The sequence below is a fragment of the Myotis yumanensis genome, unplaced genomic scaffold, assembly GCF_028538775.1.
Source record: "Myotis yumanensis isolate MYYU_CA2020_CCGP unplaced genomic scaffold, mMyoYum1.0.hap1 SCAF_14, whole genome shotgun sequence".
NCBI classification, from domain to species: Eukaryota; Metazoa; Chordata; class Mammalia; order Chiroptera; family Vespertilionidae; genus Myotis; species Myotis yumanensis.
Genome location: NW_027223765.1, coordinates 25695236 through 25719445, shown reverse-complemented (window position 1 = coordinate 25719445; position 24210 = coordinate 25695236). Strand labels below are relative to the sequence as shown.

At 40.3% G+C, this 24210-nt stretch overlaps 1 protein-coding gene across 5 annotated transcripts in view; it reads right to left on the bottom strand.

The window, feature by feature from the left end:
- Positions 1-6662, bottom strand: part of DNAJC13 (DnaJ heat shock protein family (Hsp40) member C13) — a 116338-nt gene extending 109676 nt beyond the window's left edge. For 2 of the 5 annotated variants that reach the window (XM_070433406.1, XM_070433408.1), the window contains exon 1: positions 6437-6657. The gene's annotated coding sequence lies outside the window, so the exon portion shown is untranslated. Of the gene's footprint in view, positions 1-6436 lie in introns of all 5 variants that reach the window. The other 3 variants (XR_011473690.1, XM_070433409.1, XM_070433407.1) reach the window with 3 other exon arrangements.
- Positions 6663-24210: the final 17548 nt, after the last annotated feature.

Below are 24210 nucleotides of genomic sequence, written 5' to 3'. Positions count from 1 at the left end.
CGGGATCAACAGGGCGGGCGGAGGGAGCAGTTATGGCCACGCTCAGTCCCGTTCCCAGAGGCTCTGCTTCTCAGAACCCCGGCAGCCGCTGCAAACCTCGGAGAGAAAGCTGCCCTCAGGTCCCAACTGATGCCGGATAATCCCGCTTCTCCCGTTTGAGTCTGGGTCCCTAGATACTCGCCCGGATCTGGAGCCCAGAGTCTGAGACTCACTCCCGACAGAAAACGACAACCGCGCCCTCAGCCACCAGCCCGCTTTGCGCGCGCACCTCGGTACCTTTGTATTTTCCACACTGCGCCGCCTCTGAGCCTCGATTTGCTGTTCTCTTTCCTTCTAGTTGTAGAGTCTCTCTTCAGCCAGCCTTCCTGTGGTTCTGGGTGATGTCCGTTCAGTCTTTTAGTTGTATTTTTGAAATGGTTGTTTGCGGCAGCGGTCTCCGGTGTTTACCTACGCCGCCATCTTGGTCTCTCCTCTATTTCATTTACTTTTAAAGCTAACTTGACTTATGCAAGAGCTAATTATATTAGTTCAATAAATTTATCAGCTCACAAACAGCTACTTAATAATCTTGCTCTATTATCGTAAACAGATCCTTTTGGGTAAAAGAGGTTTTCAATGGCCGTATTTTAACTTTTCTATCACTATAGTAAATGCACAGTGGGGGACAAAATTCCCTAAGTATATAACAAACACAACTTACAGTTTTAAGCATCCTAATATCCAAACATTGTTCTCTTTATATTTAGTAAAAGACAAATAGTTTAAATTGCTACAATTTCCCTTTAACCCACTACAAAGTAGCAATGTAAAGGTTTCTAATTTGGCTCAGAAATAGCCCTATTATTCCTATCTCTGCCACAGTACTTCACAGTTTATAGAACACTTTCAAATCTATCAGTTAACTAAAAGAAGTAAAATTCCACTTTTAAAATTAATCCCAGAAACTCTAAGGTTGGGGGACAGCCTACCTAATCTAAGATTTGATATACATCCAAAATACATTCTGTATCTTGACTAGAAGTTTGAGGAAGAGAGAAACCCCATACACTAAGTGACTAAAGAATACAAGTCTGAAATCTATTATAAGAATTTAAATTTTAATATAATTAGTATAGAATTTATTAGAAAGTCTCCTACACTCATAACCTTATCAATCCTTCAATTATGTTCTCACAACTCTACTATACAAAATCAGAGCATCAAAATAATTATTTTAGATTGTTTCAGGGGTTTTGTTTTTAATCTTTTCATCAAAAGATCAAATTGTGAACACTGCTTAGGCAGTGTGATCTACTTCTAAGGAGAACTTAGAGTCCTGAAACTACAAAATCCCACTCATTTTAGACTGTTTTAGAGATCACTCTTTTCAAAAGTAGTCCATGCAAGTGCAAGTAAAACTCAAACAGGTAGCCTGTTCAATAAAGTTAAAAATATCTTTAAAGAACTATTAGCAAATTAGATGTTTATCTTTACTGAATGAACCCCACTTAAATGTACCTTTGCATAGATAACTGTCTTGAATTAGAAAAAATTATCACAACTATGTTGGCTTAAGTTACTAGGGACAAAGATATCTCCTAAATCTATGATTCTCAAAGGAGTTGCTATGATTTTCATGACTAAGAACTATGATTGGCAATGTGCTGAGCATGTGAACACTGCTGATGCAGAAAAACCGGCTGAAAAACAATGATTAAAATTTTGAATCAAAGTAATGGTTGGGGCCCCATAAGAGACACTATTATTAGAAACACTACTAGTATTTAGTGGATGGGGCTAGATACCCCTCAATGTACAAGACAATCTCAGATTGAAGGACTGTCTTCAATTAACTTTCAAATATCCAAATGGTCATTCACATAGGTTTTAAAAAACCCCAAAAAACAACACCTATTTATAATGAACTATCCCACAAAGTATGTTTTTTAGTTTAATATGCATATATTTTCCAGGAATGCACCTATCATGTAAATGAAGATATTATACTTTGAGTTCTCTTGGTTTTGAGTGTGTCTATATTTTGTCTTCACTTTTGAGTAGTATTTTTGCTGTTTTTTTTTTCTTCCTTTCAATACTTTGAAGTTACCATTTAATCGTTTCTTTGCTTGCATGGTTTCTCTGCTGTAACTTTTATCTTTGTTCCTCTGTATATAATGTTTCTCTTTACTTTGGCTACCTTCAAGATTTTCTTTGTCCTTTGTTTATATCAATTTGAATATAGTATATCTAGGTGTGTTTTGCTTGTGTTTGGGGGGCTAGGTATTTATCCTGCTTCATGTTCTCTAAGCTTTTTGGATCCGGTGGTTTGATGCCTGACATTAATTTTGGAAAATTCTGTATTTCCTCAGATATTTCAGTATTTCTTCTCCTCTGGGATTCTAATTATGTACATATTAAAATGTTTGATACTATCCTCAAGCTCTTGGATTTTGTTTTTTTAACATGTGTGTGTTTGCATGTGCGTGTGTGTGTGTTTCGGCTGGGTAATTTCTACTGACATCTAAAAGTTCATTGAGTCTTTCCTTGGTTGTTCAAATCTAATGATGAGCCTGAAGGTTTTCTGCATCTCTATTGTGTAATGAAACTTTTAGCATTTCCTTTTGATTGTTTCTTATAGTTTCCATCTTTCAACTGAAATTACCCATCTGATCTTGGATGTTTTCCACTTTTCTGTTCATACCTTTAATATATTAATTATAATCATTTTAAATTCCTTTATCAGATAACAGCATCTATATTATTTAAAGTATAATTCTGATAATTATCCTTTCTCTTGGGATAATTTTTTGCCTTTTGCATGCCTTGTAATTTTTTTGTTGAAAGCTGGAAATGTTACATAGGACAGCAGAGACTAAGGCATATAATTTTTGTGACTGGAAATGGGCACGCCTTTTCTTTGCTAGGTCTTTAGTGCAGGGTGTTAATCTGTTTAGGAGTTGAGCTCGGTTTGATTGGCTGTTGCTATGATTATCTTCAGTGTACCAGAAGCTTCAAATACCTGCACAATAGCTAGTGGCTCCTGTGGAGGTTGGTTTACTAAAGCACTGTTGGATTATTTGTGCTGTGCCTCTTTGTTTATCTTGTTCTGCTCCTAGTTGTATTCTGCAGTTACCTGTCATTCAAAGCTTCTTAACTTGGTGGCAGGGGATTGGGCCGTACAGTCTTTGTTGTGCTATCATTAACATTCAGTCTTATGCATACTCTATGTACCTGGATCTCAAAGGTGTGATCCCCTGGCTGCAGTTTGGGGCTCAGTGTCCCTTCCCCAAGAGACGATTCTTTCCCCTTTTCTTTTTCTTCCCCCAACTCAATGAATGCTCACTAACAGGGCACGCAGAGAAGCCCTTCCCTCAAAAGATTAAGGATTTTGTTCCATAGAAGAGACAGAGGGGAAGAATCAAAGCAGAGCTTCTGCCCCTCCTAAAAGCTTTGCCGCTGTTCCTCTCCGCTATGTCAGCACCACAGCAAATACTTCCCAGGGCCCTTCCCCATCTTTTCCAGGGGTACCTAGTGAGATTTGTGGACAGAGATTGGAAGGAGGTACACTGCCCTCATCACTCTGTCAGCTATTCTAGATAACTCTTACCAGTGTCCAGTTTTGTCTAAAAGTGAATGTGAAGTCTGTCTACTCTTTCGGTCCTTAAATTTTGGGCTAGTGATTTGTTCTGTGGCCTCAGCTCTTTAACAGATTTCAAAAAACAAGTCATGAATTTGAAGTCAGTGCAGTTTTTTGTTTTAAAAGCTTCCTCTTGTCCCAGAGCCAAAGGCAGTGGTTATATTATTTCTAAAGTATTTCAGGATAGTAAAAGATGTTACAATTACTTGGAATAAAAAAGAGGTTTTTATTGGTTTTGATAAAATTGAGAAGCACTGACTTACAGATTATCTTTCAAAACAACTCCTCTTTAATTACTTCTCAACATTACAGTCAACATTTAGACCTAAAACTGTTAGTAACAACCAAATTTTTGCTACAGTTTATCTGCATAGCCTTGCTTCTACTGGCATAACTCGGAGATAGTGCAGGTTTGGTTCCACACCAAGGCCATTAAGTAAGTATGCATTAAAGTGAGTAGTAGCCGAAACCGGTTTGGCTCAGTGGATAGAGCGTCGGCCTGCGGACTGAAGGGTCCCAAGTTCGATTCCGGTCAAGGGCACGTACCTGGGTTGCGGGCACATCCCCAGTAGGAAATGTGCAGGAGGCAGCTGGTCGATGTTTCTCTCTCATCGATGTTTCTAACTCTCTATCTCTCTCTCCCTTCCTCTCTGTAAAAGATCAATAAAATATATTTAAAAAAAAAAAAAAAAAATTAAAAAAAAAAATAAATAAATAAAGTGAGTAGTAATCTTTTTGCTAGAGAACCTTGCCGTCTACTTGTAAAAAAAAAAAGCAACACCTGTGAAGTGCAGTAAAATAAGGTATGCCCGTATTTTACTAATTTTAAGTACTTCAATCAGGAAAACAGGTGAAAGTTATGTGCAATGGGAACCTCAAATTCACCTGTGTAAGTAGAACTGCTTGAAGAATGGAGCCAAATTACTTAAAACAGATCCTTTTTATTTATACCACAATGTAGTATCTACTGAGAACCTAACTACACTATCAACATTTTAACAAATGTAATGAAGCCAATATAGTCACCAATATAGGCAACCAGCTTTTACTTATTTATGGATAACATTAAGTTCTTACAAATAACTCATCCTTTCCACAATTCCATAACTTTTTCACGACAATGTAAAAAAAAAATACCACCAAATTTTTTGGACTATTTACTTACTACTACCACTTCAGAAAAAGAGGAATATCCATTGCCTCCTAGGGGAATACAAATGGTGGCACTTTCCATAAACTAGACTATAAACTTTAGTCTAACTTTATACTATTGTATAAAGGTTCTGTACATTTCTTGGAATAACCTTCTGACTCCCCTTTCTCTCCCTTAATATGTTCTACTTCCTATTTCCAAACTAGGAGTATAATGTAACATTCTCTTAAATAGGTCTAAATGTTCCATTGCGATATTAAAAACAAAACACAAGTTTGAGACATAGCCTCTTAAACATTGTTTCATTGTGTACATTTAAAGTGTTAATGAGGTTTCCTGTTATATAACAAGTTAAATCAAGCAAGAAAGCACTTTCCAGAAACCAAAGAATAGTGAAATCAAGTCTTTTTAGGATGCCAAACTTTTGACAAGTAGTTTTCTAAAGTTCTTTTAAAAAAAAAAAAAAAAAAAGGCAAGTCCTGTTTCATATTCTCCTAGACTCACAGGATACTAGGAATATCCTACAAAACCTGACCACCGAAAGCAATTTCCTCAAACTCTGCAGACAGTACTTTCAAACCTAGAAATCTATCAGAGCCAGAAAGAGAGAAAGAGAATACAGTAAGAAAGACAGTCACTGGGGCAGGTCCTGAAAAACTATTCTGAAACTTTACTTTTTCCCCCCAGAAGACACTACTCTCCAAGAGGCTCCAAAGAACCCTTCACCAGAAAGCCCTTCGCAGAGCAGAGGCAACAGCACCAGGCAGGGGCCCTCCTTTGTGAGGGGAATCAGCGCAGGGTCCAAGGGAAAAACAGAGGGCGCAAACCCCGGCTTTAGGAGACACTGCCCCATCAGGGGTACATTCTTTAACTTTTCTTCTCCCCCCTCCCCCCACCCCCTAAGCAACTGATAAAGGAAACGGTCTCCAGACATGAGTGGTTTGCTGAACACCCTAAAAATCAGGAGACAATTTCAGCCTGAAGGCACTCCCGTTAAGTGTATGAAATCACATCTGCGCTTCACAGCCACTTCCCTGGGCTCCTTCACCCGCTCCCAAGGCCGCATCAGAGGCAAAAATCAGCACAACAGCGAAGGAAAGGCCACGGTGAATGAGCTACTCCGCAGAAAGGAGAAGCCCTGGGGGGAAACTTGATTTTCGGAAAAGGAGGAGACTGGAGAAGAAACGAAGTGGGCGCCCTCCCATTTCCTAACAAAACGAAACAAAGCTAAACAAAGACGGAGTAGATGCGGGACGGGTGGGGGCAAGGAGGGCCGCGGAGCCCAGGAAACAAGAGTTGCCCGCATCTGTCAGGAGCAGCGCTCCGGCGGGGCAGGAGGCTGCCAGGGATCCCGAGGGCGGAGCCCCGAGGAGATAAGGATGCGTGGGGTTCAGGATGTGCAGAGGGGAGTGCGGGGCCCAGCAGGAGAGACAACCAGAAAACAAAGCAAAAACAGAAGGCGGGGTAGGGCTGGCCGAGGGGGCGCCCCGGGCGGATGTCAGTGGGATCCGGGGGCGTCGGGGGTCCGCAGCTTGGGGGGAGGGTAATCGCTTTCCTTGGCAGGCGGAGGCTGCGGCGGCCGAGGCACATCCCCCCTCCCCGGCCCTCAGCGCCCCCGGTCCCCGAATAAATGAGGGCCCCCGAGTCTAGTGCCCAGAGGGGTTTACCTTGCGGGAGGCTGGAGAGGCTCCAGCCCGAGCTCCGCCCGCCGCCGGCTCCGCGTCCAGAGTGGGATAAGAGGACCTCCGGCCTCCTCCCCGTCACCACTTCCCCTTTCCCCCGCTGGGGCTCTGTGGCTCCGCTGCCGCGGGTTCCTGGTGCCGCGGCGGCGCTGCCTCCCCGCCCCCTCCGCCTCCTCCCTCTGCCTCTCAGAGGCTCAATCTGGAGGCCGCCATCTTCGCTCAGGCTGGGAGCGACCGCGCTCTAATGCGCCTGCGTCGCCCCCGCCCCCGCTATCACGGGACCGGGTCAGCTGATTCCAACTTTTCCGCCTTCTGCCCCGCCCCTTCTCGTGCATTTCCCCGCCCTCCTTGTCCCAGGCGTCCCCTTTCCCCGAAATTTCTGGCTCTGCCGGCCCGCCCCCCCCCCCCCCCGCAGCCCCGCCCGCAGGCACACATGCGCAGTAGGGCGAGCCCGGATGTGGTGTCCGGAGTCCACGCAGCGCGAGAAGGGCCCCGCCCCTCGGCGCGTGCTGGGAAGGACACGCCCCTGGGCACGCACGCGCGGAAGGAGGGCCACGCCCCTCCGCATGTGGCTCTGGTTCCCGAGGGCTGTGGCTGCCCCAGCCCAGGGTGCTGCGCTCTTTAGTTCTTTGACGCCCTGTTTTCAAGCATTTCTCCAGCCGAGACCTTGACTTCAAATGCCCCGGAGTTTCCCGGAGGCAGTCCGAAGCCTCAGCCGACTACCAACCTGTCTGGCCGGATTGCGAGCCGGCAGGTTCACTTGCTGTTGAGACTCCCGGGACAGCTGTAGAGAAGAATTTAAATGTCGGTTGACCTGGGCAGTCGCCAAAACCAAAGCTTGGGAGATGCCTTCGGCCTTTTACTGGTGGCAGGGCCAGAAAGATACACCGATAGCTCCATTTATTGCGTGCTGGTCACGTGTCGAGAGCTTACTTAATCTTCAACTCTGTCATAGCAGAGCTATCCTCGTTTTTGCAGGTAAAATGATGTCCTTCCCCACAGTAGTGGGACTTGGTGTTTGAAAACAAGCAATCTGACTCCAGAGTCTGTGCCCTTGATACCATCTCCCTGAACATTTGGGGGGGGGGGGAGGGTCAGGTTAGAGAAATAAGAGGATATCGTGTGTTAACCTGTCGGTAAAGGTTTAATGAAAGAAGTTCAGCCTCCACTATCAGGTGAACTCTAAAGAGGATAGTTCAAAAATAGGTGATTCTGCTGCAGACTTCAAACTATGATCGTCTAGAACGGCTTGCACGGATACATTAGTTTAGGGGGGTTAAAGGTCTCTGATAGTGGTTTAATACTCTGCAGAGCAATCCCGAAGTTGTAATTTCTTTGGAATCCCTTGCAGTGGTTGGCTCGTATTTCAGAGATGGCGACTGCAGGATGAAAAGTGTAGACAGTAGTTCTTACAGACTTTGCTTCTTGAGTTTATTGACCTTGCCCTGCCTTGGGGTAGTAAAACACTGCATTTACATTAGACTTTCCTGTACTGCAGCCCGAAGATAAGGTGCATCTAAGGAGTGGTACCAGGAATAGCTGGGTGTGGGAAGACAAAACCAGAAATAGAGTAGGAAGGAAGAAGAAAAAAGAAACAGGAGGGCTGAATTAAGAGGTCTTCTCGGCTTATCCCCTGGAAACAGACACCTGTGTTTATCTTGCAGGTTGCAAAGCGTTCCAGTAATTCCAGAAGTAGGTATGAGGTGCGTTATTTCTATGTTATAGATGAAGCAGACCCAGAGAGTCCAAGAGACTTGCCCAAGACGGCCCAACTCCTAGAGGTTGAGAAGAGATTTAGTCACAGGACTTGTAACATCAAGGCCGGTGAGCTATTAAACCTCCACACTGCCTCTCTGTTCAATATCGGGCACAAGTAAAATTGATGATGGGAGTTGGGGGAAGCCTTAGGCCACATGAATTGCCCCTTCCTGCCCATCTCCTGTAGTAGAAAATTCCCTGCCTCCCCAGACATTTTTCCCCCCCATTTTGCAGTTTTAGAAACCACTCTTTGTATTCAGTTTGCCCTCTCTTTCATGAATAGTTTTTTTGTTTGTTTTTTTTTCCTCTATGTGACATCCCTTTAAGTATTTGCCAATACAGCTAATTATCCTGTCCCTTTTCCTGTCCTCTGCCTATCCTTCTCACTACCCCAGCCACAGCTTCTCATCTCCAAAAGCCCAAAAGCCATATTCCTAGTGCTTTCAACTGTAGCTTACAGGATGTGGTTTCAAGATTTTTCACAAATCCCCTGGTTGCCTTAATTAGATTTGCACAAGTTTGTAGTGTTGTTCCTAAAACAGTAAAATTAAACAAGAGACAGGAAGGATAGGAGGACTTGTCTCTTCTTTCCCTCTTCTGTTAAATCAGTCCCATGTCCCTCACACCACCCCCTCTCAAACTTCTCTTTCTGGATTTATCTTTCTATTCAAAATCCAAGTTTGCCTTAGCTTTTCTGACACTTTCATAGCACACACTATCAAATTTACAATCAAGAAAGGGGAACGACACAGAAGATGTCCTTCCAAATTATGTGATATCCTATATAATAAAAGCCTAATATGCAAATTGTCCCCTCAGGTGGTGGTTTGACCAGGAATTCGACCACTTGCTATGACATGCGCTGACCACCAGGGGGTGGCGCGGAACATGGCAGGCATTGGAGATGTGGCGCTGGCAGCAGGCAGCAGTGGAGGCGCTGCCCGGGGTCTCCGAGAGCGGTACTGCAGCAGAATGGTGGAGCAGGTGAGCAGGCAGCACCAGGCCAAGGCGGGTGCAAATGGGGGCCAACGGGGGCCTGATCACCCAGCTGATAGCCCCAAAGATGGTGACCAGCAGTGGCCGGCTCCCAGGCACTGAAGGAGCCAGGCAGGGGGCCCAGCCCTGACCGATCGCCCCATAGGCAGGATGGTGGAGCAGGTGAGGGGGCGGTGCCAGGCCAAGGCAGGGTGCCAGGCAGGGCTGCAGGTCTTTGAGGCTGGGGGCATGACCTGGGGCTATGAGCCTGGGGGCACAAGCTGGGGCTCAGTTCCCACAGGCCACCCTGAGGGACCCCACCCGTGCACGAATTTGTGCACTGGGCCTCTAGTATGCTTATAATATTTCACAGCCTCTTAAGTATCAGTAGCTTTTATCAATGGCATAAGTTAGTATACAGGCAGAAGAGGCTTAGGATTTTAGGAACCCACAAGACAATCAAACTTATTGAACTCCATATTGCTGTTAAATTGTCTGCCTAATTACATCAATACCCAGATCCTAAATAAATCCCTAAGAACTCTACACAATTCAGCAAGATTTGAACTGTTTCCAGTGCAGTAGCCACTAACCCATATGGCTATTGAATACTTGAAATAAAGTTAAAGTAACACTAGATTTAATATGGAAAAATATAAAACATTGCATTAACAATTTTTATATTGCCCTAACCGGTTTGGCTCAGTGGATAGAGTATCGGCCTGCGGACTGAAAGGTCCCAGGTTTGATTCCAGTCAAGGGCATGTACCTTGGTTTTGGGCACATCAGAGGCAGCTGATCGATGTTTCTAACTCTCTATCCCTCTCCCTTCCTCTCTGTAAAAATCAATAAAATATATTTTTAAAAAAACAAAAAACAACTTTTATATTGACTACATGTTGAAATAATATTTGGATATATGTTTGATTAAATAAAATACATTGTTAATGCCGAAACCGGTTTGGCTCGGTGGATAGAGCGTTGGCCTGCGGACTAAAGGTCCCAGGTTCGATTCCGGTCAAGGGCGTGTACATGGGTTGCGGGCACATCCCCAGTAGGAGATGTGCAGGAGGCAGCTGATCCATGTTTCTCTCTCATCGATGTTTCTAACTCTCTATCTCTCTCCCTTTCTCTCTGTAAAAAATCAATAAAATATATTTTAAAAAAATAAATAAATAAAATACATTGTTAAAATCAATTTCACGTATTTCTTTTTAAAAATGTAGCTACTAGCCTGGCCAGCCGGTGTTGCTCGGTGGTTGAGCGTTGACCTATGAAACAGGAGATCATGGTTCTATTCCCAGTCAGGGCTCTCTCAATCGCCAGTTGCGGGGAGTGGGGAGGGGGGGAGCCATGCAGGTGGCAGCCAGTCAATGATTCTCTTTCATCACTGATATTTCTATCTCTCTCCCTCTCCCTTCCTCTCTGAAATCAGTAAAAATATACTTTAAAATGTAGCTTCTAGAAAATGTGGAATTTTATATGTGGCTCCCAGGATGTTTCTGGTAGACAGTTTGCTACAGAAAGTCTTATTGCAGATACACAGTGTCAGAAAACACCTTTCCATTGAGTTGGCAAGCTTGAAGATCCCACAGAATCTCTCCTGGACCTCATTTTAATTTCTTACATGGTTGTTTTTTGTTTTTCTCCAGGTTTATCTCAACACATATATTTAGTATTTTTGTGTTCCTCTAGTTCCCAACTCATATATTGTATAGACTTAAAATTATCAGCAACATCTGGCAAAAAATGTTATGAGGATTACTTGACATATATACATAAGTATCTACCCATATATAGTTTCCATGTTTAAAAATAAATAAATAATATTCTGGTTTCCTCTGCGCACTTAATCCTATCCCAGAAACTAAATTTATTATTAATAAATTTTATTATTATTAATGAAAATGTCTTTGTTAAAGTATAATGCTGTTCATATATAAAGGATTTTGGACTTATAATACTTTAAGTCAAAACTAACAAAAACATGCTTTCATTTAATTATAGGAGATTATCAAGTTCTGATATATTTTCAGAACTGGGTCAAGAGAGAAAAAGAAATACCTGTTCGGTGGTTTAACAATTTAAAACCATTACTGAGATATTAACTGATTAAGGAAAAGGCCTTTCTGTGTCCTTTTTCTCATTAAAATTAACCCCTGTAATTCTCTTTTAGCAATAGATAAATTGTTAAGGATTTTCCAATTCAAATGTTGTTACTAGTTAATCCAAACACTTCCAGTATTACCAGAGTTGAGGAAAATTTAGAATGTTACATATTTTTCCCCAAAAAGGATTTTTAAGTGAATAAGATTTCCAATCTGCTATGAAATTATTACATTCAGACATTTTTTAATCATCAGCCCTTGAAGGAAATGTAAGGTGGTAAAAGGATCATAGTCAAGTCCCTTAACCTCTTTGCACCATAGTTTCCTCATCTGTAAACTATTTTTACTTCCCTTGAGAGACAGTAGTGAGAATTAAATAATATAACCTCTTGGAGCACCTGCCTACTAAGCACTCAATAACTTGCTTTTTTTGCTATAGTTAATCTCAGGGTCTCCAGCAGGTTTATATAATCCTTGTGCTTGAGTTTCCTTGGACTAACAACCATAACAAAGTAAACAGAGTTTTAGACTATCTGTTATTACCAAGAGGCAGGAAGTTCAGTGTTCATTCTTAACAACCATATCTGAATACTCATGAAAACTTGTAATATAGTTCATCCCCAAAGGGTGTCATTTTTTAAAATATATTTTTATTGATTGCAGAGAGTAAGAGAGAGAGAGAGAGAGAGATAGAAACATCAGTGATGAGAGAGAATCATTGATTGGCTGCCTCTTGCACATCCCTTACTGGGGATGGAGCCAGCAACCCTGCATGTGTCCTGACCTGGAATTGAATTGTGACCTCCTGCTTCATAGGTTGATGCTCAACCACTGAGCCATACCAGCTAGGCAAAAGGTGTCATTTTTTTCTATATATGTTAAACAGACAGTTTAAGATTATCTACAAATATTAAAATGAAGTAGTTTTTATTCCTGAATTAAAATCTCTGTCAGCAAACAAATTCATTTTAAAAGATGAATAAGCCCAGCCCTAGCCGGTTTTGCTCAATGGATAGAGCATCGGCCTGCGGACTGAAGGGTCCCGGGTTCAATTTCGGTCAAGGGCACATGCCCAGGGTTGCGGGCTCAGTCCCCAGTAGGGGGCGTGTAGGAGGCAGCTGATCAATGATTCTCTCATCATTGATGTTTCTCCTCTCCCTCTCCATCTCCCTTCCTCTCTGAAATCAATAAGATATATTTAAAAAATACAAACATGAATAAGCCCAGGTTTTGTAAAATGTCCCTGATGAATAATATAATAAGAAATTAAAATAGACTGTGGCTCCATGGTGCCTTAGTTCTGAAACAAGCAACATGCAGGAAATCATTATTTAGCACTTTCCAAAAAAAAGTATTAAGTTTTTCTAAACTACCTCAAATGGCCAATGAAAAGAAATTCTAGTTAATACAAAATTCTGGTTAATTTCAGACTAGTTTTCAAAGAAATATGTCATATATCATCCTGTCTTAAATCTATCATTTATTGAGAAATTATTTTATGTGCTATTACTTTGTGTATGGACTTTAATGTATTGTCTCATTTAATTTTCATTATAAACCTTAAAGGAACACACTGTTATTATCCCATTTTAGAGGTGAGGAAACCAAGGCTTTCGAGAAAGTATTCCTCTTTTCCAGTGTCTTATCACTAGAAAGCCACATAACCATTCAAACCAGGTCTCTTGGATTTCAAAGTCCCTGGTCTAAACCACTTATATTTCACTTAACCCACAAGCTCTACTAGCCATGATTTCATCTTTCCTTGATCATTCAGGAGTCACTTCTGGTTATACTTCTACTAAAAATTTATATTGAGATTTTTATTTATTTTTTTATTTTTTTATTTTTATTTTATTTTTTTTTATTTTTTTTTTATTTTTCGCTTAAAGTATTACAAAGGGTATTACATAAGTGTCCTTTTTCCCCCCCGCCCTTGACAAGCCCCTGCCCTCCCTTACCCCCCAGTGTCTTATGTCCATTAGTTATGCTTATATGCATGCATACAAGTCCTTCGGTTGATCTCTTACTCCCCTCCCTCCTGTCCCCCAACCCTCCCTGGCCTTCCCACTGCAGTCCGACAATCAGTTTGAGACAGCTCTGCCACTGTATTTATTATTGTTCAAAGGTTTGTAATGGTCTTAATTATCCATGAAAGAGTGAGATCATGTGGTATTTTTCCTTCATTGACTGGCTTGTTTCACTTAGCATAATGCTCTCCAGTTCCATCCATGCTGTTGCAAATGGTAGGAGTTCCTTCTTTTTAACAGCAGCATAGTATTCCATCGTGTAGATGTACCACAGTTTTCTAATCCATTCATCTACTGATGGGCACTTAGGCTGTTTCCAGATCTTAGCTATGGTGAATTGTGCTGCTATGAACATCTGGGTACATATATCCTTTCTGATTGGTGTTTCTGGTTTCTTGGGATATATTCCTAGAAGTGGGATCACAGGGTCAAATGGGAGTTCCATTTCCAATTTTTTGAGGAACCTCCATACTGCCTTCCATAGTGGCTGCACCAGTCTGCATTCCCACCAGCAGTGCACAAGTGTTCCTTTTTCTCCACATCCTATATTGAGATTTTTAAATGAAAGAAAAACAAATAATTTAACTCACTTTGTTTTCAGTGCATTTTCATGAAATAACATGGAAGACCTACAACCTGTGTTTTTTTCTTATCAACATCAACTTTATAATACTGATTATCTTTTTATTAAAATTTGACCTAGAGATAAAGTAACTCCTCCAAAAATACCATGTGTCTGTAATTTTAAATATCAGAAAGATGACTTAGCCTGATCTGCAGTCTCCCTCATTTCCAGCCCACTTGTGGCCTAAATCATGAGTAACAGAAATGGAAAGTAAATAGCCTGTTTCTATGAAATCAAATAAATCACAAGTGGGAAGTGAAACTGCAAAATAATACGAAATCAACTGAAATTAAACTGCGTAGGGTGGAGAGTAGAAAGGTCGTATATCGATTGGTTGCCTCCCTTACTCGACCCGACCAGGGATCAAACCTGATCAAGCCTGAACCTAGGCTGTGCCCTGACCGGAATGGAACCCTCAGCCTTGTGGTACGCGGAACAGCACACTCCAACCAACTGAGCCACACTGGCCAGGACAAATTTTTCTTTTCGTAAAAGTAAAGTGTCTGTCTCTTAGTGTTTAATTTATTACATTATCAGTTGACTTCTTCCCAGAGTCCAAGTCTATATGGTATCAGAAGTTTAAGAAATCAGATCCTGGAAGCTGGTGACTCTTTCCTTGGTTTCACTCCTTAACTTCACCTGTTCCTTCATTTGGTAAAAGATATCTTGGAAAATGGAGGAAAGCCAGCTCAACATTGGGAAAAATCTTCTAATATTTTAAGTGAGAGCAGACAGATATACTACACATGGGCAGTTAACAGTGGAGATGACCCAAATAAAATAACTGGCTTTATCTCAGACATGTTTAATTGATCTCTCTCTCTCTCTCTCTCTCTCCAGCTTTTTGTTTCATTTTTTATCACTTCCTCAACTTTACTCAAGGAGTCTTTTATATAAAAGATGACCAAAAGGCATTCACCCATCAACAGGGTTAAAGAGGCCTCATACATAGTCCATTCATTACTCACCCAACATTTATCACAAAAGCACTCTAATTAATGTTCTTGGTCAGAGTCTATGTTGCCTTGAGTGGCATTTTGATTTTCCAATGTCAGACTGTTAGAGTGGTTTTTGTTGAAAAAGGCAACTGGCCATTCCTTGCTGCTGTCCCTTTGTGACTGTGATCTCGAATATCTCTCCCACTGCAGGTTTCCTGGAAGATGGCAGATCCAGTGCCACAAACTAGACAGGATGGGTGGTGACTTGAATGTCCCAAAGGAAGTTTGATTCCCTCCAGCTCAGAATGCCTTAACGGTTATGATGAATCACCACTGTTAACTCATAGTCCCGGGGGCTCACTCAAGCTTCTAGCAGCTTGGACTGTGAGAGCTGAACTTCAGTCCTGCCATTTAAGGGGCCAGAGTGAACCATGTACCACCCCCAGAGCCCAACAAGCCTCTGGATTGGGGGCTGCTTATCTAATTTGAAACCCTGACTATACTTGTTAGGCAGAGTCACCACAATCTTAAGAACCAACAAGTCAAAATTTCCAAAGAGGTTATGAAGGTAGTAAAAGGATGTATTGAGAATGGCCAAATGCATTCTGCTGAATGGGAAGGATGGGGATTTTAGAAAGCATCAATTTATATGATAACAAATGAAATAACTGCAAAACATGAAGTAGGAAGCGAATAAATAATTCCCGTCGTGCCTCCCTGAGGAACTGATTTGACACCAGCCCAAATAGTCTTCAAAGTGCCAAGTCAGTTTCTGTACCTTTCTGATTTCAGCTACTCCCCTTTCCTCTGTGACTCTGTGCAAGACTCCAACAGAAGCTATCTCGGATCATTAAAACAAGCTGTTGCAGAAGCTGGACTGTTGATTCAGCACTTGGCAGAAGAATAGAAGGCTGTTCGGTGAAAGCCTTGATTTCATTTTTGTTAGGCCGGCAAACAATAGCCACACACTGGCTTTGCTGATAAAAAGAACAAAGAAAACAAACCAATACCTTTTGCTGACATTTCTATTTCTATTGCCAAAACCACCGCCCCCCCCCCCCCAAAAAAAAAACGGGAGGTGTTTTCTCCCTTTTCAGGCATCATGAAGTTTTAAGTTAGCCAGACCAAAAACATGGCCCATCTCTCTGAGTAAAGGCTTAACAGCAGAATTCATAAAAATCAATAGATACAATAAATGTCTTTATCCCAGCTCTTCACTTCTGACTCTGTTCTGCTCACTACAACTCTCTTCATGAGCCACACTATTTAGAGAGGAAAGATGTTTATGCCTTGGGACCTTCCTGCTGCCGTAAGCAGTGCTCTGGCTCACAGTTCAGAGCTGACTGTGCTGAGAAAGGCCTTCAAAGAGCAAGTCCCAATGCCCTCTCACAACATAGTCTACCATTTTCTTGCTTATGGTTTGCTAAAATAACCATGCTGCATATTTCACAAGCCCAGGTTTTACAGGAGAGGGAGTCTGAGTCCAAAAACAAAGAGCAAAACCTCTAATACTCTAGGCAAGACGTTTGCTCTAGAGAATAAGGAGGTTGCTAATTTCTTTTCTTTGGGTAAAATGTTTTGATAATCTCCCATAAAAAGACATATCAGCATTATGATATTTTATAATTTTCAGAATTATGCCTGTTCTGAGCCAGCCCTGTCCTTATTAAAAGTAGAGGGCTATGAGCCTTAGCCAGTTTGGCTCAGTGGTTGGAGCATTGGCCTGAGAACTGAAGGTTCCAGGGTTCGATTCCAGTTAAGGCACCTACCTCAGTTGCAGGCTCGATCCCCAGCACCAGTCTGGGTGCATGTGGGAGGCAACATATGATGTGTCTCTCTCACATCAATGTCTTTTCTCTCTCTCCCTCTCTCTTCCACTCTAAAAATCAATGGAAAAAAAATATCCTTGAGTGAGGATTAATAATAATAAAAAAAGAAAGTAGAGGGGCTATGAAACAGTTTGGCTTGGAGAGATAGAGATAGAATAGAGAGAGAGAGAGGGAGAGAGGGAGAGAGAGATTGTTGGTTGTCAGTAGGAGCTATAATTGTTTGCATCTTTTTCTGTTTCTTTAGTCACTCTTTATTTTCTCTTTTGTGCCCAGGACCTCTCAAGAATTTCTTCTGCAATTTTCCTTCAATTGGAGGTTTCTCTAGACTTAATTTAGAAAGGGAACTAGCTTTCCTAAAAATGCATGAGATCCAAATAGAAAATGGATTTTCCTTGTTTTACAAATACCAGACACGTAAATGGTAATATCACCTGTATTGAGATTGTAAGACCTTGTCTGCCTTATGTATTTTAGAATCATAGAATGCATTTCATTTTCCCTTGAGATGTTAACACATTTCACAAATGTTCACCTCCCAATTCTCAGTAAAGCTGTCTGAGGTAGGGTGAGGCAGGCATATCAAATGCTGTATTCAGTGTGACCAAGAAATTTATCCTGGCAGGGGTCCTGCTGATTTAAGACAAGAATTTTGATGATAAAAATGGTACTGGCTGTCTGTTGTCCTTGATGACTGAAGAACACAGTCACCATCCCCACTTCACTTAAGAGAGGGAGAGAGTTAGGCAAGTGACTTAGTCTCTCTGTGCCTCAGCTACCTCATCTTAAAATGAACAAAAGTAATATGTATTTTATAGAGTTATTGGGAGGATTTCTGTGCACTTCCAAAGTGCATGAAAAAGTACCTGGGACATAGCAATAGCTCAGCAAATGCTGCTGCAAATATTAGCACTAATATTGGAGTTATAATTTGTTTCATTGAAGTACCAGTAAGGCTAAATTCAGACCCCTAAAAAATAACACTGAAAACTGAAAGCACTTAAAATTTTCTTTGTGTTTTTTTTAATCCCAGCTACTCTTTGATGTTACAAGAATGAGACTTAGAAAGCATCAACTGTTCCATTATTCAGAATACCTTATATGCATACATAATATATATGAATAATGGATATATTTGTGTATATGTGTGCATACACACATATATACACACATGCATATATCCATATACAACTATATACGTATATATACATGTTTGTATATATAGTTGATTTCTACATAAGTGGTAGTAAACTATAATTTCCTAGTTCAATATCTTACATTTCTTATTAACAATATATCTTTGAAATTGGTCTGTATAATTTGCCTCATTCTTATGAAGGCTGAAAATTATTTCATTGTATAGATGAAATGTACTTAGACTTTTCTCCTATTAGAAGACATTTATGTTGACATTTAGGTTCTTTCCAATCTTTTACTTTTACAAACAAGGCTGGAATGAACATCCTTGGCTACAGATCATTTCAAATAATGTGCAAGAATATCTCTTGGCTTTTTAAAATTCTATTTGCTATAGTCGTTTATTTCTTATTCTGCAGTGAATTGTAGCCTTCCTTATTGTTTAGAGTATTTCTACAGTTGTATTTTGTAATATGTATATACAAGATGTCTAATGTGTGTAATTTATTATTCTCTATTCTATATGCCTCATGTAACAAAAATAAAGTACATAAACACATGAGTAATGTCTGGGAAGATTTCCTGTGAATAGCTACCCCCAATTCTGGTGTTGATTCCTTTAGTTTCAATCTTGTGACCTAAATTTCTTATCCTTTTAATGGCAATAGCCTCTAGTCATGTTTTATCCCAGATCTTCAGGCTACTTGGAGTTGGACTCGGCTACCTCACTTGATCATTTCGCATTCCTTTTATTTTATAGTTTTTATCTCCAGAAATGAAGATGGTGGGGTTTTTTTTTTTTTCCTTTTAACTCTCTCCAAAAGCAAGAAAGTACTTCAAAACATTTTAAAGATCAAAGAATTTCCAACAGCATAAAAGAATCCTGAGAAATTTAATATAAATAACCACTGTTGGAAACAAATTTAAAGTCACGTAAGAAAAAAGATTATATTCAGTTGCATTGAAAAAGAGCATGATATGGGTTGAGAAGTATCAAGTTCAGTGGAGGACAGTAAGTTCATGATGGGCATTGCTTAGGTTCAGTTGTATACCTTTCCGGCAAACAATCCTACATAATATCAGCAGCTGATCCTTATTGAGTACTTACTTTTTTCTAAGCACTGCTCTGATAACACTGTTCCTACTCCAGTCTCGGGGCAACTTCTGATTTGCTTTCTGTCTCTATGGATTTGTTCTTTCTAGCATTCCATATAAATGGAATCATTTAATATTCAGTCTTTTGGGTCTGGCAAGTGATCAAACCTCTCTATGCTTCCACTTCCTCATCTGAAAAGCATGGCTAGTAATAATGTCTTTCATGTTTGATTGAAATTATAAGCCAGTTAATATTCATGAAGTACTTAGAACAGTGTATGGCATGTAATAAGTACTCTGGAAATGTTTTCTACTCTTCTTCCAGGATTGTAGCAATATATTACTTAATGTGCTTGGAATCTACAAATCCCAATAGGGAAGGAAGCATGTATCACATCAAATAAATATCATATTCATTTATGCATTCATTCATCAAATATTATTGAAAATCTAAGTTTAAGGCATGATTTTATGTTCTGCACATTTTGAGGAACTAACTCATAATCTTGAAAGACACATTTAAAAGTGCATGATATTAGTCAGAAAACCAGATGACGGTCCCTGGATCAGCATGGGATGGGTAGAAAAGATAAAAAACACTGCTACATTAAAGAAAAGATTAGGTTTAACCAAAAATAGAATAGAAAATACATGTAATACTCTCTCCTCCCCCGCCCCCCCAACAGTTAGAATGTCTAACCTTGTCTTAACTTCTTTCCCAATTAGAATATTACTTTCCAGGCAACGATAGTGGATTAGTGTATATTCTACTTTGGTTTTGTTAATTGTGCTTATTTAAAAGAAGGGTATACAACCCAATAAAAGATATTATATCCTTTATTCAATTGTTTTTGCTCTTCCCATTTTATTTCCACCAACTACTTTGCTTGGGAATCTTGGTGAATGGGTGGAAACTTTGCCTTTATGGATCAAAAGCTACCTCAAGATTTGGATTGTAGGGTGTGTTTTTCCCCGTTTCTACCTATCCCTCTGATCCAGGTACCATTATCTATTCTCCTGATTAATATAATTAATTCTTAAATATGGCTCTTAGGACAATGAGTTAGTACCTTGAAGTGTTCAGCATAATGTCTTAAGCCTATTATATTTTCAACAAATTTGATGAATGTACAGATGAATGATGTGATACTTGCTTGATATGGGATATATACTCTCCTATAGACATTTGAGTTTGGTGGTATTCAAAATTCTGATGTTCTTTCCCAATCTACCTATTGTTATTTACTTTTCAGACTAAAAAGTATTCTGTTTCCCCATGCATTCTGTCCAGGGGTCATGATTATATTCATTAGGAGAGAAGGTGTGGAGTGTGCATACTCCATCTTTCCTGTAACTGAAATTCTGGGAATAATTACTTCCAGAGTTCCTCTGAATCTGGGGATCAGATTCCAAGTTTCTGACAGTCATATTAATATTCCTATTATATCTCAGAATATCAAATTTGCCATTAATCCAACATATTTATATAAATGCTAGAGGCCTGGTGCACGAATTCGTGCATGGGTGGGGACTGGCTGGCCCGCCCCCAGGCTCAGATGGAGCGGCTGTGGAGAGGGGCAGCATGGGGGGACAGTTGGCTGGTCAGCCCCACCCCTAATTGGGGTGGGGTTGGGGGCCGATCGGGGGCGGGGCTTACCAGGGGTTGGGGCCGTGGGCTGTTGGCTGGCCAACTGCCCACGGCCCCACCCCCCGGCCAGCCAATCCCGCCCGCTGGTTGAACTCCCTTTTGAGGGGACAATTTGCATATTAGCCTTTTATTATATAGGACTTTTCTTCAGCAATTACAACAACAACAAAATACCCTTGAGGACTCCCAGGATGGGGAGCTCATAAAATTCTTCCCAGCTCAGTGCTGCCAACTCAGAAGGTTCCTGTAGTTCAGGGATGCTTGAGGTGAGCATTCATGATGCAGACTTTTCTAAGACCAAACCAAACAGAATCTCTAGGCAGGCAGGTGACTGATGTCACAAAATAATTGTATCTATTAGATTTTTTTTAACTAATATTATGTATCAGGCCCTGTTCTAAGTATTGAGAATGTAGCAGTGAACAAGGAAATGGCCCTTACCTCTGGCAGGAGGCGAGGGGTGGTGTGGGGGAGAAGGACAATAGACACCTTGAAAAATAAATGAGTCAAATCGTTTCAGTTACAGATAAGTGCTGTGAAGAAATAAAACAGGGTAGGGTGTAGGGAGGGCAGAAAGGCTCTCTTGGAAGTGACATTTAAGTTGAGATCTGAACGTTGGAACCTGGGGAAGATGTGGGGGGCAACAGTTTCCAGGAAAAGAGAAATGAAATTGCAAAGTCTTGGTCTACCTTTTTTCTATCTTCTCTTCTGCATTTGTGACCACAGAATTTAAATTTGGATGAGGAAAAGTTGTGTTCTCCCCCAGGCAACAGCTGGAGGCCTTAATTGAACCTCAAACTGTATATAGGTAATAAACAACACCAGTGTTTGACTGATACAATGAAAGCTCAAGTTCTGGCCCAATATTAAGGAAATAGTGATAGTGCATTTTAGCTAGATAGGAGGTTTAGAACGAAGGAGGCAGATCATTGGATTGTGGGTAAAAGAACCCAGATTTGCTATTTCTTTCATTCATTGGAAACACCAAAATATAATTTGTATTTTGAGTCATATTTTTCAACTATGAAAGTAAGCATGCAAAGACCATTTATGGACAGTAGGTGTCAGTCTATATCTGCAAACTAGTGGTTGAGTCTTTCCTCAACCTCAAAAGTATTTGGAAAAGAAGAAGGAAAAGGAGAGGCAGGCCTGGTGTGGCTGCTGTACCCTGGAGAAACAGAGCAGGTGTTGAGGTAATGCAGGAATTACATCACAGACATGAAGGGAAATTTTATAAAAGTTAAGGTCACTCCACTCGGAAGATACATATACAGAAACACTCACTCCAGCAAAGAGTAAAGTCCCTTCAGTTTTTGATGTGTCCCTAGCTGACATACCACTTCCTGCCCACAAACACCACTGGGCACCTGATGCTATATAACCCACCCTTACGCAGAACCTCAAATCAGCCCTTCCCATTCAAGTGAGAGCATCTACTTCCAATAATCGTTATGTGCCTCCTGTGAGACTTACTTCCACGGATGACAACTATAAACTCTGGGCAAAATACATCTAATTGAAGATACTTGGAAGTGATCAAAAGCAGGCAGATACTAGAGGGGAATCAACAATTTGGATAAAAGGGTGATTTTTATTTTTTCTGGCTCTTAGCCTTCAGGCATGTTCAAGTTTGTGCCATGACACAGCAGAGAGTGGGGATAAAGTAGCTAACATGTGTGTGTGTGGGGGGGGGGGGGGGGGCGGGGGGAGGCGGGGCGGTGGGAATCCATAGTTTTACTAGTTTGAAGTACTAGAGGACAGAGTTTGAAGGCATCTACAGCCTCTAAAAGTGAGAAGAAAATCCCCTAAAATTGAAATCCAGAGAGGAAAACTATATACAAACTCTGTGGCTGACCCCCACAACTTGAACTAACCATACACAGGGAAGGCTTCAAGCAGCCTAATTTAGGTTAAAAGAACTGAACTGAGATTTGAGCTGCTGCCCTCTGCAGGGGAGACAGTTTGCAGTTTGAGTTCAGCCAACTTAACTGACTGCTTAAAAAAACAAACACACACACACCGAAATTTCTAGAGGAACACAATAAAATCCAGTCTTAAAATATCTCATTCACAATGTCTAAGACAATCCAAAATTATTCTATATACAAAGAAACAGAAAAACATAGCCCATACTTAGGAGAAGAGACAATTAAGACCAGTCCTGAGATGACCAAGATATTATAATGAGCATAAGAGAATTTTAAAGCAGTTATTCAAGAAGGTGTTTCTTGGGGAAACAGATATACAGAGCTAAAAGGGAAATAAACACTGGCCATTCCAATTAACCCACAAGGTTCTTCATTTGTGGATTATAATTCATATGAATTTGAGAAAAAATGAGGGCATGAAAGAAAAGGTTCAAGGTTAATAAATTCAAACAACTGAGCCCAGAGAAAACAGAGAAAATTTAGGGAGTACAGGAGAACTTGAAAAAATTCTTAATAGTGTCCTAAAGATATTCAAGAATAGATTGCATTCATAAGATATGAAGGGGCTGCTATGAAAAAGAAGCAATAGGTAGGAAAGAATTCCTGGGGAAAACATTAAAATAGATTTGCTAAAGACCAAGATGGTATTCTAGAAAAAGGTACTTCTTAGGAGGCAGAAAAATAAGATAAAATATGAGAAAAAAATGGAGGCATAAAGGATAGAGTCAGGAAATTCAAGTTCCAGAACACAATTTTCTTGATTCAAAAACACATGTAAGCCATACAGGATTAGACCAAACAAACAAATACCTATGCCTAAATATGTTCTAGCAAAATTCCAGAACCTCAAGACTAAAAAGAATATCTTAAAAGATTCAGCAATACATACGCATGGACATATGTATATACACTCATACATAAAATAAAATAAAACAGACAACAGCAGATTACTTACATTGGAATGAGAATCAGACTGATACCGGATTTGTCATCAGTAGTCCTGTATGCTAGATGTCAACAGAATATTGCATTCAAATTCTAGAGGGAAGTGATTTTCAATCTGAAAAGTTTTATATCTAGCCAATTGACAGGTAAGAGGACAAAATATAGACATATTTTGTGCTCATGTATCCTTTTAAAATTACATCAATAAAATTAAAAAAAGAATACAAGAAAGAGGGCAGTATGGGTTATATGAGCAGTGAAAGATGTAAAATTTCAGAAAATAAAGGCATAAGTGTAGTTCATAAAATTCATGCTACTCACAGGGGAACAAAGAGCAGATGTTGTTAACAGCACTGCCTCCAATGATTGGAAGTGGATAGGAAGATCTTTTACTTCGTATTTTATATTCTTCTCTATTATCTGCACTTATTTTTGTTTTGAATACAATCACTTGTAATTGTATTAAAATTACTTTAAAAGACACCCTTCCCCCCAAATCTGGCAGTACTTATTTTCTAAGCATGAAGTCATTTTTTTTCTTAAAATATTTGATAAGAAAAGGAACTTGTCCATTTAGTTTAGGGTAGTTTTAGAAAAAGTGTATTTTCTCAAAAGTATAGTAGGCAAGGCAAGTTTACAAAAAAAAACATTTCAGAAAAATATTTTATTGATTCAGCAAACATGCAAAAATATTAAGAGATAGACATAAAAATTTGACTTTTATTTTTTCACAATCACCTGAAAGTGGA